The sequence below is a fragment of the Salmo trutta genome, chromosome 21 (genome assembly GCF_901001165.1).
Source record: "Salmo trutta chromosome 21, fSalTru1.1, whole genome shotgun sequence".
In the NCBI taxonomy this organism is placed as follows: domain Eukaryota; kingdom Metazoa; phylum Chordata; class Actinopteri; order Salmoniformes; family Salmonidae; genus Salmo; species Salmo trutta.
In genome coordinates, this window is record NC_042977.1 from 16,253,185 (window position 1) to 16,272,533 (window position 19,349).

The 19,349-nt window shown below is 43.6% G+C and overlaps 1 long non-coding RNA gene across 1 annotated transcript in view; it reads left to right on the forward strand.

Moving 5' to 3' along the window:
* The first annotated feature begins 628 nt into the window (after window positions 1-628).
* Window positions 629-19,349, forward strand: part of LOC115156807 (uncharacterized) — a 32,229-nt gene continuing 13,508 nt past the window's right edge. The window contains exons 1-2 of the long non-coding RNA XR_003868327.1: window positions 629-669; window positions 16,740-16,823. This is a non-coding gene — a long non-coding RNA (uncharacterized LOC115156807). The remainder of the gene's footprint in view (window positions 670-16,739; window positions 16,824-19,349) is intronic.

A 19,349-nucleotide genomic window follows, 5' to 3' on the forward strand; every position in this document is an offset into this window, starting at 1 on the left:
AAGTGGGCAGTTCAGACTGGTGCTGTGTCTGCTTGAGTGGAGTCTCTCTCTCTCTACCTCTTGCTGTCTCTCTCTTTCTTTCTTTTTTCTTCCTCCTCGCCCTATTCCCTTCCTCTCTATACCTCTCCTCTCCCCCGATTCTCTCTGCCTTCCTTTCCCTCTCCCTCCCCTCCCCTCCCCTCTCTCTAAAAGGCAGTCTTTTCCAGTCATCTCTCTGCCCCCTAAGAACCTCCCACTGATCAATACGTTTCCCTTGATTGACAGAAGGGAGCCATCGCTCCGTGGCACTCTGTAAAGGTAAACAGCACTATTCCCTCATCGTCCTCTCTCTCTCTTGCAGTGCATGCTGGGAGCTTTTTGGAGTTTGAGTGTTTGGTGTGGAGGGCTCCGTCCTAACTAACTTTGTTGATTATTTTCTTGGTCTTTTCTTTCAATTGAATCTTTCTATGGTGGAGGGTTAATGCAATATTTGTTTTAGCGGTATCCACAGTTTTTTCAAAGTTAGCGTGGAAGAGGACAGAGTAAGTTTCCTGGGGTTTGGAAGGTGTGGTGTGCGCGATGGCTTCTCAGCCTAGCGCGGAGGAGACGCTGTCGATACGGCATGGATTCAGGTGTGTTCCTGAGAATGGAGTTAAGGTGGAGGAGGTTCTGCTGGCGGTCGGTGAACAGGTAGGAGCTGAATTTATACATTCTGCTTCTAGAATGAACAAAGCTGTGGTTGTGTTCATGAAAAGAGCAAATTTGGTTGGTAGGCTAATTGCTAGTGGAATATTTGTAAGGGATGTGTTGGTGCCAGTTTCACCTCTCTCTACCCATTTGACAAGAGTGGTAGTTGCAAATTTGCCTCTTTCCTGATCATATCAGGAAAGAGGGGTAATGAGATGGACAGCAGAGGCTGGGCCTAGTTATGCCAGGGATGGTGGTGTAGATGAGGCTGGGCCTAGTCAGGCTAGAGATGGTGGGGTAGCTGAGGCTGGGTCTAGTCAGGCTAGAGATGGTAGGGTAGCTGAGGCTGGGTCTAGTCAGGCTAGAGATGGTGGGGTAGCTGAGGCTGGGTCTAGTCAGGCTAGAGATGGTGGGGTAGCTGAGGCTGGGTCTAGTCAGGCTAGAGATGGTGGGGTAGTGGAGGCTGGGTCTAGTCAGGCTAGAGATGGTGGGGTAGCTGAGGCTGGGCCTAGTTATGCTATGGAGGGTGGTGTAGATGATACTGGGCCTAGTCATGCTATGGAGGGTGGTGTAGCTGATGCTGGGTCTAGTCAGGTTATGCTAGTAGATGAGGAGAGTATAGTGGGGAAGTGTAAGAGACTAGGGGGGAGGAGGAGGGTGTCAAGCAGAAAAGGAAAAAGGATGTGGTCAAAGGCACCATGGAAACTTTGCCCGTTGCTGTGGGGGATGCCCTGACCAGAGAGGAAGGGCAGGTGGTCAGGGTGGGAGATATAGATGAGGAGGAAAGTGAGTCTGAGGAAGAGGATGAGGAGTTATTTTGTTCAGACTCCTCTTCAATGGGCCTGGCGCTGACAGCCAGTCAAGCAGAGGGGTCTAAGGACACGTTGAGAGAACTGACAAGGTTCCTGAATGAGACCAAGGGGAATAAAGTTAATCTTTAGGCTTGGTTAAGATGTATATTTTCTTTCAGACACTGGGGCTTTTTGAGCTTTGCTCTTGGTCTTTTTCTCTGCTGGCTTTTCTCCCACTTCTTATGGAGACTATTCGGGTAGGCTCGCTCAATATAAATGGCGCCAGAGATGCGGGAAAGAGGAGTGTGTTGGGTGAATATGTAAAACTAAAAAAAGTACAGGTGTTGTTTCTGCCGGAGACACATAGTGATGTGTTGAATGAAGTCGATTGGGGGCTCTGGTGGAAAGGGGCAAGTGTGTTGAGCCATGAGGCAAATCTTAGTGCAGGGGTGGCAGTCCTTTTTGCACCGGGTCTGTCTGTAAAAATGTGCTCCTCAAAAGAGGTGTGTAGGGGTAGGCTCCTTGTTGTTAAAGCAGAAATTAACATGGGTTTTGTCTTTATAAATGTGTAATACAGGGAGAGAAAGAGGGGTTCTATTTGGGAGTCTTAGACAGGAACTCACAGGTAGCGCCTGAGGAGACGCTGGTGGTCGGAGGGGACTGGAACTGTACAATGGATTTTACAAAAAACAAATGTGGAAGAGCCTCATTCAGTGTCAGTGGGAGTGTTAAGGGACATCGTTAATCAGTTCGACCTAGTGGGTGTTTGGAGAACTAAACATCCAAACACAAGACAGTATACATGGGTGAAGGTTTTTGGGACTAGGGTGAGTGCAGCCCGACTTGATCGGTTTTATATGTCTAGGAATCGGAGCAATAGGCTGTTGGGCGCTACCATTCTCCCGGTGGGGTTTTCCGATCACCACATAACCATGACTCAGCTGTCTATTTCACCAGGGCCCCGGCAGGCATCCTATTGGAAATTCAATGTAAAGCTCTTACAAGATGCCACTTTTTGCTCAGGTTTCCAGACCTTTTGGGAAAGGTGGGGGCAGCAAAGAGAGGAGTATGAGTCTCTGAGTGGGATGTGGGGAAAGTCCAAATTCGGCTTTTCTGTCAACAGTACACAGCTCTCTCATCCTCAGAGGCTAGGAGAGTATTGGGGGAACTAGAGTGTTGTATTAGTGAGATGGAGGTAGAGATGGTGGGGCAAGGTAATGTAGGCCTCCAGGCTAATTTAGCCGAATTACGTAGGGACCTGGGCAGTTTTTTCCAGGTTAAAGCAAAGGGAGCACGTGTAAGAGCTAGGTTCTTCATGCTCAAGGAGATGGATGCTCCCAGCTCCTTCTTCTTTGGCTTGGAAAGACAGAGCAGTGAAGCCAAGGGTATGCATTGTCTATGGCTGTCTGATGGGCGGGTGACCTCTGTGGTGGGGGAGACGCGGGAGCGGACTGTGGAGTTTTATACTGAATTGTATAGGGCAGAAGTGTGTGATCCTATGTGTGCTCAGGTCTTGTTCGCAGGACTCCCTAAGCTCTCTCTGGCACAGAGGGATGAAATGGACATTTCTCTGTTGTCCCATAAACTGGCAGAAGCCGTAACCCAGATGTCCCCCGGTCATGCACCGAGGATCGATGGACTCCCAGTGGAGTTTTATAAAAAATTCTGGGGAATAACTGGACAGGACTTCTTTTGCATGTTGCGTGAATGCGTCGGGGTAGGAGAATTGCCAATGAGCTGCTGTCGGGCAGCTCTGATTCTCCTACCCAAAAAAGGGGACATGCGTGAACTTAAGAACTGGAGGCCTGTGGCATTACTCTGTGAGGACTACAATATATTTGCCAAGGTCCTCTCTACCAGACTGAAGTCCCATTTGGAATCGATAGTACATAAGGACCAAACATATTGTGTAGCGGGACGCTCAATCACGGACAACTTGTTCTTAATCAGGGACATGTTGGACTTGTCGAGAGGTTCTAATGTGAACTTTGGACTGGTCTCTTTAGATCAAGAGAAGGCTTTTGATAGAGTGGACCATGAGTATCTGTTTAATGTGATGTCTGTGTTTGGGTTTGGGAAGAGTTTTTTGACCTGTGTGAAGCTGTTGTATGCTGGGGCGTCATGTATGGTCAAGGTGGGAGGGGGGCTCAGTAGGCTAGTATGGGTGAGACGGGGCATTAGACAAGGATGCCCTCTATCTGGGCAATTATACACATTAGCCATTGAGCCTTTTTTGGTACTGCTACGCAGGAGACTGCAGGGAGTGTGCTGGACAGGCATGGATGTGGTGACAGGCATAGCAGTGTCAGCATATGCAGATGACGATTCTGTGATTGTCAGGGATGGTCAGGATATGCAGGCACTAGAGACTAGTCCGAAGGTGTATGAGGGAGCTTCTTCAGCTAAGGTGAACTGGGGCAAGAGCAAAGCTCTGTTATGTGGGGCATGGGGGGATAGGGCCCCTCTGCTTCCAGGGGGTTTGCAGTAGGGTTGTGAAGGGCTTAAAGTGTTGGGGGTGTACCTGGGCTCGGAGAAGTGGGTCAGGAAGAACTGGGAGGGGCTGTCACAGGCAGTGGTGTCAAGACTGGCCAGGTGAAGTTGGCTCTGCAGTGCTGAGGGCCTGGCAGCTGCTAAGGTCCACATGAGAAGGGGGTGTGGAGCCTGGGCTGTGGGTGTGGGAGGAGCCCATCTTCAACAACCCAGCCATCCCTTTGAGATCGGATCAGTCGGCCACCCTGCAGAGGCAACTGATGGCAGCGGGTTTACAAAGGCTGGGTGACCTGAGACTGCTGGGAGAGGAGGGGTGGAAAACCCCGGAAGTCTTGGCACAACAAACAGGAATAACGTCTCTTAGGCTGCTGGAGAGATTCATGGAGGAGGTTCAGGAGGCACTGTCTGAGCCGGTAAAGGGGGGTGTTTGAGCGGCCAAAGGGGGAGGGGCCACCAATGTTTCCGCCACTGCAGGTGACGGCAGAGACTGGAGACTGGCAAGGGGGTCTGGAGGACTTGTTAGATTTTAACACTCCGAGCCTGGGGGAGTTTGAATGGGTGGAAGGTAAAGCCCTCTACAACCTCTGTGTTAAGTTTAGGAACATTAGGAACCTAACAGGAGTGAAGGCATGTCAGTGGCAGGGGGTATGTGGGGCGGAGAGTATGGTGGGTTTAGATGGACGGGGCTCTACAAACCCCCAGTACCAAAGAGGTCAGGGGACCTCCAGTGGAGGGTTCTTCATGGAGCCCTGGCCACTAACAGCTAGTTGGCACGGGTTGAACCGGGAATCGGGCAGGAGTGTCCTTTCTGTGTAATGAAAGGAACTGTGATTCATGTGTTTTCTGTGTGCACCAGGTTAATTCCATTAATGTCTCTGTTGGAATGTCTGTGTGAGAGGTTGGGGGAGGTTTTTACTGTTGGGATGTTTATAATAGGATACAGGTATTCGATTAAGGAGAAGGCCAAATGTGTTTTGTTGAATTTTCTGTATGCTCAGGCAAAGTTAGCTATTTGGCTAACAAGGAGGAACAGGGTCAAAGGTGGGGGGATAACAGACCATTTACTATTGTTTAATGGGATGGTCTCTGCTCGCCTTAGGGTTGAGTTTGAGTACTATAGAATGATAAAAAGTGAGGAGATGCTTGAGGAGATATGATGTGTTGGGGGGGCTGTCTGTGTAGCTGGGGAAGATGTTTTGGATATACGGTTGTAGAAGTGGATATTGTTTTGGGTATTGTGATGTTGGTTTGTATCATGTGGTAGATGGAAAGCTGAGTATGGTACATGTATGCAGTACATATATTTTGGTGTTTTATTTTTAATGAGAAAGTTTCAGTAAAGAAAGACAAAGTCTCTCTCTCTCTCTCTTTCTCTGTCTCCTGTCTTGTATTGACACATTGGGTCTAGCAGGTAGCTGAACCCGACACTGCAATTGCAATGATAAGTTGTTGTCCAGTGCTGAAATGTTATCCTCAGGTTGTCTGGGGATCTGAAAATCTTGTTAGTCCTTCGAGCTAAAGCCCAGGCATTCGCTCGGGGATACCATCAAGACTGATAGAGACGATTAGAAATACAGCCACCCACTCAAAGAAAAATGTATGGAGTATTTTTCAATAAGGCTAATGACAACTTTTCTGCAGACAGGTTGATTTACCCTTTGTGTGTTTTGCTCATGGCAGTTCCACAATATATTGTCGAGGTTGATGTATATCTCTATAATTACCTCAAGCTATAACGCTCGTCAAAGGCTTCGCTGCCTGGGCTGTAGCTCCAGCTGTTTATCGGCTTGATTTTCTCTCTGCGGTTTGTATTTTTCTCTTTCATTTTCCCGCTCACTCCGTTTTCCTTGGGGGTCTCCCATGGCTTGTTAAATCACAACATGTCACACGGCTTGATTGCAACAGTCAAGCTTTAAAGTATGACACCTGTGGGTGTGCTTTAAAGTCGGTAAATTATATTAGCCCCATAAAACAAGATAAGCTATCACAGGTTCCACGATGAACTGAAATAATAAAGGTGCGAGTTTCGTTTTGCCCGTAAAGCTCCAATAAGCCAGGTTTGAAGACAGGGAGATAGAGACGGAGATAGAAGCAAAGGATGTAAAACCAGGGTGATTGAGTGCGGCTGGGTTGGGTTGTACTCTTTTGTTATGTTTGTTTTTTTGGAAGGGAGGGGGATAAAGAAACTGATATTGTGCTGTTGAACATGGAACTGAATTGCATGCCAGTCGAAATCAAGGTAAATCTGGGTTCAAGATTTCTTATGCCTCAGTACTTACCAAGGAGTACAGTAAGCTAGCTCCAAACAGATACATTCACATCAAGTATGTTAGTGAACAGTGGAGATAGTAAATAATGGATCTTCTGCTTCATCACTCTTTCCATCGAGTTTAAGGCTCAACTGAATGAACAGAGACAAAATGCAATGAATGATCCTCGGAGCCAGATGCTGTCATCACATGTAGCCCTATGCGGGGCAGCTGGCATCGACCCCCATCGCTGGGTATTGAAGCTCATTGTTGATAAATGTATAATCTTGGATATTAGAAGCAAGTCTTGGGCCATATCAAACAATTTAAATTATACTAAAGTTATTGTTCAATTGTTGTATCCTGGTGTTTAAATGTATCCTAAATATAAATAGAATCGCCATGGCAACGAAATAGAATGGTTATAAGATCAACACTGTTGCTATTGTCAACCAAACATTCTAAATTCAATCATTCTACCAACTTTGTGTAATGGGTGCGTGTTGGTGGCAGGGAAGTCAGGCGCAGGAAAACGAACTTGGTTAAACGGAGTTATTTAATAAATGCTGATCAAAAACCAAAATAACAAAAGTGGGTACAAAACCCGTCGCACACCAACATAATACATGCACATCACATACAATCAAACAATCTCCGACAGGACATGAGGGGAAACAGAGAGTTAAATACACAACATGTAATGATGGGATTGGAACCAGGTGTGAAGGAAGACAAGACAAAAATAATGGAAAATGAAAAATGGATCAGTGATGGCTAGAAGGCTGGTGACATCGACAGCCGAACACCGCCCAAACAAGGAGAGGGCAGACTTCGGCGGAAGACATGACACTTTGCTTTGGTTTATTTTGTTTTTATGATTTAGAATTCCCATGACAATGAAAAAGAGTGAAATTAATGAATGTCCTCTATGCATAATGTAAAATCAGTTTTACAATGAACCCTTAACACAGAAATGTTCCAATCACCCAGATGTTGTGATCTCTCTCTGTGCTTTGTTTTAGAAGTATGATATCTAACATTTCACACACATACACACACCCTCACTTTATGGTATTTTCTAAGGACCCGGGTCAACTGACCATCTCCCAGAACCCGGCTTCAACCTGTCATGATCATCGTCCTGTTTGATCGTTCCTCTACAGAACACTTCAGGGCGCCATGGAAACAGTGGTAGGCAGCATTTAATGAACAATGGCCCGGTCGGGGGCCTGAGTGACGGAGGGCAAGGGGAGGGGAAGGGAGCTCTATAGGGAGAGTACAACTGTAACTACCAGGCCTGGGTTTGTTTGTCGCCCCGGGCGTGTCTCCTACAGCCCCCCCCCCCCCCCATCCCCCACTGCTTGTGCTGCTGGTATAAATTATTGAGGAAGCTGCCGGATGGTACACTGTGTGTCTCCTATGTTATAGCACTTCACCTCAAGACTCAGAGTCAAGACCTGTGTCATGATAGGGTGTGAAGGTAGGGGGAAGACCACTTTTTAAGTGTTTCATTTAGGAGGTGTTTGAGGGTGAGCTACTGTGTCCACTTTGGTACCCCGTCCACTCCATTACCACTAGGTGGTCAAATGATTGTGGAGTTGAACTAAGAGTAACAGTAACAATGAACTGGGGATTTTCTACTTATAACTAATAACCACAGTATATGCAGTGATAGCAGTGTTAAATACACTGAACAAAAATCCAAATGCAAAATGCAACAACGTCAAAGATTTTACTGAGTTTCAATTCATATAAAGAAATCAGTCAATTGAAATAAATAAATTAGGCCCTATTAATGGATTTCACGTGACTGGGAATATAGATATGCATATGGTCACAGATACCTTTAAAAAAATATTGGGGCGTGGATCAGAAAACCAGTCAGTGTCTGTTGAAACCACTATATGCCTCATGCAGCATGACACATCTCCTTCGCATAGAGTTGATCAGGCTGTTGATTGTGACCTGTGGAATGTTGTCCCACTCCTCTTCAATGGCTGTGCGAAGTTGCTGGATATTGGTGGGAACTGGAACACGCTGTCGTACACATCAATCCAGAGCATCACAAACATGCTCAATGGGTGACATGTCTGGTGAGTATGCAGACCATGGAAGAACTGGGACATTTTCAGCATCCAGGAACTGTATACAGATCCTTGCGACATGGGGCCGTGCATTAACATGCTGAAACATGAGGTGATGGTGGAGGATGAATGGCACGACAATGGGCCTCAGGATCTCGTCACAGTATCTCTGTGAATTCAAATTGCCATTGATAAAACGCAATTGGGTTCGTTGTCTTTAGCTTATGCCTGCCCATACCATAACCCTTCCGCCAACATGGGGCACTCTGTTCACAACATTGACATCAGCTAACCGCTCACCCACACGACGCCATCTGCCCAGTACAGTTGAAACATGGATTCATCCATGAAGAGCACACTTCTCCAGCATGCCAGTAGCCATCGAAGGTGAGCATTTGCCCACTGAAGTCGGTAACGATGCCGAACTGCAGTCAGGTCAAAGAGCACACAGAGGAGCTTCCCTGAGCTTCCCTGAGACAGGTTTTGACAGTTTGTGTAGAAATTATTCAGTTGTGCAAATGCACAGTTTGATCAGCTGTCCGGGTGGCTGGTCTCAGACGACCCCGCAGGTGAAGAAGCCGGATGTGGAGGTCCTGGGTTGGCGTGGTTACACGTGGTCAGCTGTTGTGAGGCTGATTGGACTGCTAAATTCTCTAAAATTATTTTATGGTAGAGAAATTAACATTCAGGTCACTGGCAAAAGCTCTGGTGGACATTCCTCCAGTCAGCATGCCAAATGCATGCTCTCTCAAAACTTGAGACATCTGTGGCATTGTGTTGTGTGACAAAACTGCACATTTTGGAGTGGCCTTTTGTTGTCCCCAGCACAATTTGCACCTGTGTATTGATCATGCTGTTTAATCAGCTTCTTGATATGCCACACCTGTCAGGTGGATGGATTATCTTGGCAAAGGAGAAATGCTCACTAACAGGGATGTAAACAAATTTGAGAGAAATAAGCTTGTTGTGCGTATGGAACATTTCTGGGATCTTTTATTTCAGCTCATGAAACATGGGACCAACACTTTACATGTTGCGTTTATATTTTTGTTCAGTATAGTTATTTATAATTTTGCTTTATCTAGTGCTTGCAAATCATTAAAGTCATAAATTAGGAAATGTATTATTTATGGAAGACTTTTCAGTAAGAAACCCGCTTTGTTGAGGATTTATTGTGTGGGACAATTTTTTAGAGACATTCTAAATATTTAGTATGCGTAAATCACAAATAAGGAGGCAGATTTTTGCCGAAAAGAGAGAGATTAATTTGCCTGCCAATCTGAATTAGCTGAAATGACACGTTTCACTCTCAGCAACAAAATCTCGTTGTGGTGCATCCGCCTGACAAATTAAGTTTATTAAGTTGTCTTTGCTTCTTAGAATGAAACGTATCTGATAGCTTTCATTATTAAAATTCGGAAGCTTAGATTCTTGGATTACTCAACTGTATAAAATGAATCCTAATCCATTTTAACAGGAATGTTTTTGTTAGCTGTAGTTATTGGTATGCTTCACATTTATAACCCATCTTTGTTCCTCGGGTTCAAAGCTGTGTGTGTGTGCGCGTGTGTTAGCGTTCCACGCATGTTTGCATGAATGCATGCCAGTCCTGTTTGAGCGTCTATGCTAATTGTTAGGCCTATCAATTCATAATCCCTCACTAGAGGCCGGTATCCAGGTAGCCTGATATGATTTCATTAGTAACCTGCACGTTACCTCCCATCACCTGGACTAATAATCACTGACAGTCTGAACACATTGCCTAACATTATCTTTGTTCACTGAGTCACAGTGAGCATGGAGACCAGGCAGGCGAGGCTTGGCAGAGGAGGAGAATAAACATGAATTATGCAAAAGGAAGGCTTATGGCTCATAAGCACCCCATCATTGGCTTTTATCCCATTTGGCCGTAGTAGTATGTATGGCATACACTCTAAAAAGAAAAGGTTCCTGGAGTATCCTTTCGGGGTTCTTCAAATTGAAACTATGGGGGAACCCCTATATGTTCTTCAAATAACCTTTTAATGGAACCTCTAAGAACCTTTTGAAGAACCCTTTGGGGTAAATGTTTTAACTACCCCCCCACCCCCACCCCCACCCCACTCTATTATTATTGTTAATAACAATACGCATAACAATAACACAATATTTTAGTTCTCAGTGTTTATTATGATTTTAGTGGCAAAGCAGAATAAAACATCTAAATATGAGGTAAACTCCCAGCAGAGGCCCAAGTCCAATGGATTTATCCTCTGTTGTGTTGATGTTAATGTGTTGATGTTCTCCGTATCCACAGCCAGAATGATTTTGCAGTGCATGGTGATCGAACAGATTTCCTGTTATTTTCGTCAGAGGTGTAGGGAGGGTGAAGTCTGAATCCCCCAAAATGTAATTATACAGATGATTAACAAAACGTGCACAAGACAGAATTCATACCTTGGTTTTTGTGGTAAATGTGAATGAATAAAACTGTTTTGATAATGTTTTTCATACACATACCTTGTCCATAATGTAGAGGCCTATGGGATATTCAATGTAGAGCTAAGGGAAGAGGATGGTAAATGTGATCTGCGTTACATACCAATACCAATTGACATACCAATAGACATACCTTTGTATGCCTCCTCGTCTGTATACCTGCAGACACAGACACAAAAGTGAGCAGTTCAGTCTTCTGCATCCAATACAGCTAGCCTTCAACATATTCTTATACCCTACATATTCTCACCCCTTTGTTGATTTGATATCCAATAAATTGTCAATTTTCTGTTTTTGAAAGATTTGCACAAATATGAAAAGATAGATGGTATCATCATAAAACAATATACATTTAGATCATACAAGGGACAAAACTTACCTTAAATTGAGGTGATCTTTACATTATTCTGTTAAGTGCCTTCACCTGCTGTCCTTTCAAATTCAAATCCAAATGTTTCAGTTGGGCAGTTAGGTTCCTGCAAGAACCCCCACCAACTAAGAAGGTTCCTCAATGAACCCCATCTCCTATGGGGTTCTTGGAAGAACCTTTTTGGGGGCAATTTTCTTCAAAGAACTTTGAGGATCTTAGAAGAACCCTTGTTGAACCCCTCATTTTTAGTGTAGAAATGACTACTGAGCCCATGGTGAGAGAGAGTACACAAGCCAACTGTAATAGAAAGAGAATGAAGATGGTTTGTCTATTGTAATGTAAGACACGGATATGTAGGCTACGCATTGACGCACACACAATAGTCTCTCACACACACACACAAACACACTGAAACTGTGGACAAATGTATCCTCTACAATGATAATTGATAGTCCTCATCAACCAACGCAGATTTAAAAGTATACAGCGATATGGCATCAGAAATAACATTGGTGTTGGAGCCGTAATCCTAACATGTTTGCTGAGTAACAGAGTAAATCACTTGTACTGCGTTTTACAGAGAATATTTGTAATGAAGCGCTGCCGTTTGGTTTACGATAATTACAATTTTGCTATGCATCGAAGCGCCTGTCAAACATCAGCTTTCCGCTTCAAGCCTCACACTCAGAGCTATCTTTTCACTCAGTGAACCACAGCTTCCCTCTCCACACACACACACACACACACACACACACACACACACACACACACACACACACACACACACACACACACACACACACACACACACAGCATCCGTTCCCTGTCTGCCACAGTACAGGGGCTGGTGTGTTAGTGTATAGCTATTGCATTTGGCATGGTTAACCTACTTTGAGCTGGTCTCACGTGTAATTCCTCATGCCATCTCATCTTCCAGTTCATGTGTATCATGAGTGACGTACAACTCTGATGTGGAACAACTGAAGAGTCCACTGAAATGTAATGAGCCTGTGGCACAACTGAATGTGATTGCTGAGATTATCGTCACAGTGCTTTATGCATAGAGTTGACTCTCCATCCTTCATAAAAAGCTGAACAATGAATCTCTCTGTTTTTGGAATTTGCTGACTGCACTTGCCTGGTCCCAGATCTGAATGTGTTTTAGCCAACTCCTCTGACTACTGTTGTCATGCCATACAATCTAGTCTCAATATAGTTTAAATGCTCATATGCAAGGCATTTACTGTAACGAGTCCTTAATGTAAACTGAAAAGCTACGCTTAAACTGCAGTGCAGGGTAGATGGCAGCAGGGGAGAAAGTAATCCGCTATGGTCCAGTACTGCATCCCATACCTGAGCCTATCACAATAATTAAAACAAAATGCCAAGAAAACTATCGGCACCATTATTGAACACTGTCAGCTGCACGAAAATTAGCGAATTTACTTGAAAATGGGCGGTATACCTCTCCAAATTGTGTTGTTGTTTGATGAGTAACATTCTGCCAAGGCGGAGATAAGTGGCCGAGATCGACCGAGAGGCGCCCATACAGCAGTGGACGCATTAATTCAGGCTGCAAGTGAAGTGGGCCTAATGACAATCCCCCAATGTCATTACACTTTTAGCTTACTTGTAGGCTAACAGATATCTCTCTCCATTTTTCAAATTGCAGGTGCAAAGTGCTCTGTTTGGATGCTGGAATTATTTTGACAAACGTGCGCGGGTAGCCAACAGGAATAGTGTATCATAACTGGTTGTGTTTATGCCACATTAAAAAGTTATATGACAAATCTTTACTAGGCCCACAGAGACCATACAATATTTATAACGATTTTATATGGAATTCTATGATGAGACCCATACATTTTTTGTTGTTGTTGCTTGCACACATAATAGGTCCCATACCGGTAAGAAATTAAATATACTTTCACCGACAGATAAAAGTACACTACAGAATAGAGATGTATCTCTTAGCGAGAGGTGAGTGTGCCGTGCGCTGAGACTTGGCCTATTGCCAGCTCCCCTACCGAGGCAAATTACATCTCACACACACACACATTTGTCTGCATGCCATATGGGTGGTTCTGTGGCTTCGAAGGAGCTCTCGCAGAGGTCAAGACGGGTCAGCTCAAACCACGGATGATTCATATATATACAGGTCTCACTATCTGTGTAATCAGAATGTTTATAGCAGCCCTACTGTGTGTGGATATTTCTATACCACAATATTACTGAAGTAATCGAAACCTCTTTTAACTACTCACCACTGACCTCTTAAGAATTGATGCTCATGAGAGGAAGTTGGTTGTGTATAACTATTGCACTTTGGCCTAAAACAACCAACTCAAGTGGCTGTTGATATTCAGGTAATATAGCTAATGCACTATTTCTCATGTGTTTCGCTGGTTCATATCCGCCACGAAGGACCACAGATTTTTCATCTCACAGTCAAATATATTGAATAAGTTGTGTATTTCTGAACAGGTATGGTGGTGAGAAAGTAGCAAATATCTCATGGAGTTCAGTAAAAGATTTATTGACGCAAGCTCTAAATTAACCGACCTAACATATTCTAAGGCTAACTTTTAGTGTTGAATGATCTTCTGGTCTCAGTGTGAAATGTATTATATGAGTCATATTATTGATCATTCATGAGGAAATGTACCTTTTTAATACTCTTAGATATCGAGTGGAGTCAATGTGGAGAGATCAAATTCACTTCCCTATAAAACCTTTAAACCCGAGAACCTATTATACCTATTTTTGAAAATGGCAAATATTAACTTTAATCATGTCTTGGCGTGTGTCCTCATTTTCTCTCAACCTTTTTCCTTTCCTAATTTGTCACACACCAATTACTTAAAGTGAGATGTCTCATTGGTTCTGAATAAGTAAAACCTTGGCATGCTCGCAGTCCTCCCTTATCTTACTTTAAAGAAATGCAACTACACTCTCAATTAGATTACATGAACTGTGAACAACACTTAAAATGGCTTTCTTGCTGTTAGGAACAACAGTTAAAATGGTAAAACCACATACCGCTGTATGTTGGAAGTAAAGCCGAGAACACCCACTATTACCAGCCTGTTCTATTGTCAGATTCTTCATTTGTTTGGTGGTTGCTACAGTAAGTACACCTGGCAGTTTAAAAGAGAGTGCCTGGTAATGGCGGCCGAAATTGTAATACATCTCCTGATTGGTGCAACTGGGCTGGCTGTTCCCCTGTGTCTATACCGTGGTCAACATGATGGCTTGAAAAGTATGACACGTGATTTGTTTTTTTTCAAAACCATTTTTTCCTTTGTGCAAAATTCCTTCTTTTGGTATTTCACCATCAAGTGACCGATAGACGGTTAAATTCCCACCAACAGGTCAACCACCAGTGCCGTATGAAGAAGTGGTTATCTGGTATTTGCTGCTGCTGTATTTAAAAGGACAGTGTCTGAGGAAGCCCCGTGGGGAGTAGCAGGCTGGAGGGTTTGACAATAATCCACAGTGATGTATCTGTTTAGTTAGATTCTCAGATGAGGTAGAGTGAACACACCACATTCACTATCACTTTGCAGCACCTGCCATTTTATAAGCTGACAAATTGCATTTGTGAGGCTCATTTAAGAAGTGTAAGTGTGTGTGTCTGTGTATGTCTGTCTACAGTATGTGTGTCTATGTGTGTATCTGTGTGTCTACGTGTATGTCTCCGTGTGTCTATGTCTGTCTGTCTACGTGTGTCTGTGTTTCTATGTGTGTCTACTTGTATGTCTCTTTGTGTGTCTGTGTATATCTGTCTGTCTCTGTCTACGTGTGTCTACAGTATGTGTGTCTATATATGTGTATCTGTGTGTCTATGCGTGTCTGTGTGTGTGTGCGTGAAGTGCGAATAAAAATATACACTACCAGTCAAAAGTTTGGACACACCTACACATTCAAGGGTTTTATTTGTACTATTTTCTACATTGTAGAATAATAGTGAAGACATCAAAACTATAAAATAACACATATGGAATCATGTAGTAACCAAAAAAGTGTTAAACAAATAAAAATATGTATTATATTTAAGATTCTTCAAAGTAGCCACCCTTTGCCTTGATGACAGTGTTGCACACTCTTGGCATTCTCTCAACCAGCTTCACCTGGAATGCTTTTCCAACTGTCTTGAATGAGTTCCACATATGCTGAGCACTTGTTGGCTGCTTTTCCTTCACTCTGCGGTCCAACTTATCCCAAACAATTTCAATTGGGTTGAGGGATTGTGATGGCCAGGTCATCTGATATAGCACTCCATGACTTTCCTTCTTGGTAAAATAGCCTTTACACAGCCTGGAGGTATGTTGGGTCATTGTCCTGTTGAAAAACAAATTATAGTCCCACTAAGCGCAAACCAGATGGAATGGTGTATTGCTGCAGAATGCTGTGGTAGTCATGCTGGTTAAGTGTGCCTTGAATTCTAAATATTCACTAACAGTGTCACCAGCAAAGCACCATCACACCTCCTCCATGCTTCACGGTTGGAACCACACATGCGGCGATCATCCGTTCACCTACTCTGCGTCTCACAAAGATACGGCGGTTGGAACCAAAAGTCTCAAATTTGGACTCACAGACCAAAGGACAGATTTCCACCGCTCTAATGTCCATTGCTTGTGTTTCTTCGCCTAAGTCTCTTCTTCTTAGTAGTGGTTTAGTACTGGTTTCTTTTCAGAAATTTGACCATGAAGGCCTGATTCAAGCAGTCTCCTCTCAACAGTTAATTTTGAGATGTGTCTGTTACTTTATTTATTTGGGCTGCAATTTCTGAGGCTGGTAACTCTAATGAACTTATCCTCTGCAGCAGAGGTATCTCTGGGTCTTTCCTGTGGTGGGCCTCATGAGAGCCAGTTTTATCATAGCGCTTGATGGTTTTTATGATTGCAAATTTTCCGTGTTGACTGACATTCATATCTTGAACTAATGATGGACTGTCGTTTCTCTTTGCTTATTTGAGCTGTTCTTGCCATAATATGGACTTGGTCTTTTACCAAATAGGGCTATCTTCTGTATACCACCCCTATCTTGTCACAACACAACTGATTGGCGCGAATGCATTAAGAAGGAAAGAAATTCTACAAATTAACTTTTAACAAGGCACACCTGTTAATTGAAATGCATTCCAGGTGACTACCTCATGAAGCTGGTTGAGTGAATGCCAGAGTGTGCAAAGCTGTCATCAAGGCAAAGGGTGGCTACTTTGAAGAATCTCAAATATTAAATATATTTTGATTTGTTTAACACTTTTTTGGTTACTACATGATTCCATATGTGATATTTCATAGTTTATGTCTTCACTATTACTCTACAATGTAGAAAATAGTGAAAAATAAAGAAAAACCCTTGAATGGGTAAGTGTGTCCAAACTTTTGACTGGTACTGTATATCTTTTATTGTCACATACACCAGATTGGTGTAGTGAAATGTGTTGTTTTAAGTGTGTATGTGTGTGCATGCATCCGTGTGTGTGTGGGTGCACGTGAGTGTGTGCGGGCATGTGTTTTCTTTCATTTTATTCTTGAGGCACACAACCCACTCCAATGAAGGTAGTCTTCATTTTGTTTTCTTCCGTTCTTTCTTTTCCCAGGTATCCACAATTAAGCTGACTGGTGGGTGGCAGTGACACATCGAAGACATAGAGGCGTGATGATCCAGTCAGCATCGAATCTCGGTAAACTAAGGCTTTAAGATGTCGTGACCAAGGAAGCAGTTCCAAACACTGAGATACGTCTCCATATTGCTGCATTAATTGAGAGCAGGAAGCAACCTTTTATGTCAGAAGCTAGACTTGCACAACAGCAGTCTTTGTGCATAACCTGAGGTTTGAAATGGCCCACTGCAACCTGTATCCTGGCCAATTCAAATTGCTCAGAAACTAATTATGTTCGTGAAAGCAAAGGATTAACATTAGAACAGATTTCTATACAGTAGTGTCCAGCCATGAGAAGGAGCTCATCCACTATGAGCGAACACGAGCATCAGGATCATAGCCTTTATTTTGGACCAGGGCATTAGAAACAGATTAGATTTGTTTCAGACAAAGCCCACAGTACATCCCTCCTACTCCTCCGCATCCCTCCATCCCATTTTCATGACAGATTTGTGTGTATTTGTGCGTCTCTGTGAGGCAAGGTGAAACATGGGAAAATGTTTCATTAAGCCGGCAGGTGGCTCAATTATCCTCTTCCCAGCAATTAGGCACAACACATCGTCATCTTCAAGGGCAAATCTGTTATCCTGCTTGTTTTCCAGCAGCGCTGAGCCTGTTAGACCATGGCTTCTACCATTTGTTCACAGCTCTGTATGCATATAGTGTAATTTTTGGGGAAGGGGGACAAAATGCAATTTGTTTTGTGTACAAGTAGGCCTGGCATATAGGATAAAGACTTTTTAATTCCAATTTGTTACCACTTTTGGTCCCACAAAACATGTCCCTCCTACCTATGTATTTCCACGGCCGTCACATAGGTAGTTACAGTGTAACGACAGCATAAATTGTCTGCCTTTTGTAACTATCATGTAACTACAGGGGCATTTAAGATCCTTCTTGTGAAGACTTTTATCTAATAGATATTCAACTCATTTGCTCATTTGCCACCACAGACAGAAAAGTAGCACCTTCCCTGCACCGCCCACTTTTGTCCTGCACCTTATCCGTGGCAGACAGCATTGGAGAGGGCATGAAGATGAGCGAGTCGTATTTCTCAGTCTGCACAGTTAATGATGTGTTTTTCTCCGATTAGATTCGTCTAGTCAGAAAGGTGCCAGCGAAACAAGGTTGTCCCGTCTTTTCAGGAACAAGCCGAGGTCTTTTCGCGAACCGATCAATTAAAAATATGTAGCAATAGCCACGGAGAGCAGGCAGATTTTTGGAAGGGTCAGTAGCACCCAATGCGCCTCAAACTTCTCCAATTGTTTTTGAATGCCAATTCAAGCCAAGTACACCTACACAATATTTGATTATCATTTTTTTATTTAACTTTTATTTAACTAGGCAAGTCAGTTAAGAACAAAATCTTATTTACAATGACGGCCTACCCCCCCAACAAAACCCGGACGACGCTGGACCAATTTTGCGTCGCCCTATGGGACTCCCAATCACGGCCGGATGTGATACAGCCTGGATTCGAACCAGGGACTGTAGTGACGCCTCTAGCACTGAGATGCAGTGCCTTAGACCGCTTCGCCACTCGAGAGCCCAATATCACGTCATCCTTAAAAAAATGACTTGTTGTATACGGCATGCCCGCTTGAGTATGAAAAGCAAGAAAGCACTTGATGCCAAGTTGTTTCGCAGTATACCGCAAATTTCAGGTGACTGAGTTTTATCACACTCTATCTGCCAAAGGGGCAAGGAAATGGGATTGTCCTGGCATGGAGGCTAGTGAAATGAGACAGACCTCATTGTATTGCCATTGATTGTTTCAGCAGTCGTTTGACTGACTGTGACCTCATGGGTAATGATCATTTGTCCAAAGTAATGAAGAGATATGATGCCTCTGAAATTACAGCCTATTACCTATATAGTGCACTACTTGGTAAAAACAAGTGCACTATATAGTATAAGCCAGGAAATAGGGTGACTGGTGAAAAGTAATGCACTATATGCTGTAATTTGAGAAGCAGACTTAGGGATCTGCCTTTATCATCTGTAATCACCTGCTGAGTATAAATGATGAGCATCGTAGTCATGTCATACATGGCACATCCAGATCTGATCTGGCACCAGTGTAGAAATGACCCTCCTTCTTCACTGTAAACCCGGAGGCTACAAGCAAAGCCTCAGAGAGGGGCAGGTATGACAGACTGCTGTTCTCAAGCATCAGGCGGAAACACTTCCAGTGTTACACTTACCAGACCCGGCACCAGGATAAAGTAACTTAGGTGGAAGTTGAAAATCAGCACAATTTTGGGGTTCTTACATTGGAATTATATTGAATTCTGCTTATGTCATGCTAAACCACAATAAACAAAGTTCAAACGCCGCGACTCCGAGATCATTGAGTGCTTTTGAAATCGGTAGCCTATTTCTGATGGGCTGTATCAGCACAATGGACAGCGCCCTAGAGCAAGGCCATTTTGGTAAGGAATATGGGCTTCAAGATAGTCTGTTTGTAATAGGTGAATTACCCTAAGTGAATGCAGCCGTACACACAGCTGTCTTACCAAATAATGCAAACTAAATGCTGAAAGTAGT